General features: G+C 43.8%; 1 non-coding gene across 1 annotated transcript; it reads right to left on the minus strand.

Annotated features, from left to right (window-relative positions):
• Positions 1-312: 312 nt before the first annotated feature.
• LOC112084220 lies at positions 313-419 on the minus strand. Its single transcript, XR_002898178.1, has one exon. It is a non-coding gene; the product is annotated as a small nucleolar RNA R71 (small nucleolar RNA).
• Between the last annotated feature and the right edge of the window lie 1,417 nt (positions 420-1,836).

Genomic DNA, 1,836 nt, shown 5'->3' on the forward strand with positions numbered 1-1,836 from the left:
ATTCAGGCACCACCTGTGCAAAACAACAACTTTGAAGTGAAAGCATCATTGCTGAATATGGTCCAGAACTCAAAGTTCCATGGGTTAGCAATGGAAGATCCCTTGTAACACTTGGACCAGTTTGATAAGGTGTGTGATCTGACCAAGATTAATGGAGTTTCAGAAGACAGCTTTAAGCTAAGACTATTTCCATTCAGTCTTGGTGATAAAGCTCATCAATGGGAAAAGAATCTTCCAAGAGGCTCCATTCAAACCTGGGAGCAATGCAAGCAAGCCTTCTTATCTAAGTTCTTCTCCACCTCAAGAACTGCAAAACTGAGGAACCAAATCTCTAGCTTCACTCAGCACAGCAATGAGAGTTTTGGTGAAGCATATGAGAGATTCAGGAGCTACACAAACCAATGCCCACACCATGGGTTTAGTGAGGCTTCTCTTCTCAGCACACTTTATAGGGGAGCTCTTCCCAAGATTAGAAACCAGCTGGATACTGCTTTCAATGGGAACTTTCTGGGTAAAGAGATACATGCTGCTTTAGAGCTAGTGGAGAACTTAGCATTGAGCAATGATACTTATGGTGAAGACTATGACAGATCAAATAGGTCTGAAGGTTCTAGCTCAGAACAGAGGCTCACCAGAGAAGTTAAGGAGTTGAGGAGTGAATTGGACAAGCTGAAATTCACCACTCAGAAGCCAATGCATTTTGTTGGAGAGTATAAGGAACATTCTCAAATCTTTGAGAACATAAGTGAAGAAGGTCTTACCCAAGAGGAGCTCAACTACATTGGGAATCAGAGGTTCCAGAGATATCAGTATGGTAATGCCAATCCAAACCTTTCTTACAGGAACACCAATGTAGCTAACCCACAAGACCAGGTCTATCCCAATTCTCAAGCTCCAAAGAACTTTGTCCCCAAGAACAACTTTCAAGGGTCATTCCAACCCAAGAATCAGTTTGGTAAGAATCAGAGTTTTGGTCAGCAACAACAACCATTTCAGGGCACTGGTTACACTTCACTGCAGCCAAAGGCACCACCAGGGTTTGGTCCACCACAGTTCCAACAGCAGGCGCCGGTTCAACAACAGTTTCAGCCACCAATGGTTCAACAACAGCCACAGATGGGTACAGATATGGTTGGTATTCTGCAACAACTACTTCAGGGTCAACAGATCTTTGCAAGTCAGAATGCAGTCATGCAACAGGAAATCAAGGAACTGAAGCAAAACCAGGCATCAAGCTCAAGGAACCAAGGTCACCTACCTGGAAAACCAGAACCCAACCCCAAGGAATATGCCAAGACCATTACACTGAGGAGTGGAAAAGAGTTATCTGGTATTCCGAACAATAATGTGATCATTGAGGACAATGATCAAACTGAGGGGGAGGCAGCCTTAAAGGATGACCAAGTTGCTGGGAAACCAAGGACAGAAAAGGGTAAAGAGGTAGCAAAGGAACCAGAACCAGAGAAGAAATATGTGCCACCACCTCCATACCAACCCAAGCTCCCATTTCCAGGGAGATTTAAGAAGCAACTTGTGGACAAGGCAAGAGCTGTATTTGAGAAGGCACTCAAAGAGACACCACTCACAATGCCTCTCATTGATGCATTCTTAATGATGCCAAAGATGGGGAAGTTCTTGAAGGATGCCATTCTGAACAAAACAAAAGAGCTTCAAGGCATGGTAATACTAAGTCATGAATGCAGTGCTATCATTCAGAAGAAATCCATTCCAAGGAAGTTAACTGATCCAGGGAGCTTCACACTCCCTTGTGCCATTGGACCTCTTCTATTCTCTGGATGTCTTTGTGATCTAGGAGCATCAGTCAACTTGATGTCA

The sequence above is a fragment of the Eutrema salsugineum genome, unplaced genomic scaffold (genome assembly GCF_000478725.1).
Source record: "Eutrema salsugineum unplaced genomic scaffold, Eutsalg1_0 scaffold_5, whole genome shotgun sequence".
In the NCBI taxonomy this organism is placed as follows: Eukaryota; Viridiplantae; Streptophyta; class Magnoliopsida; order Brassicales; family Brassicaceae; genus Eutrema; species Eutrema salsugineum.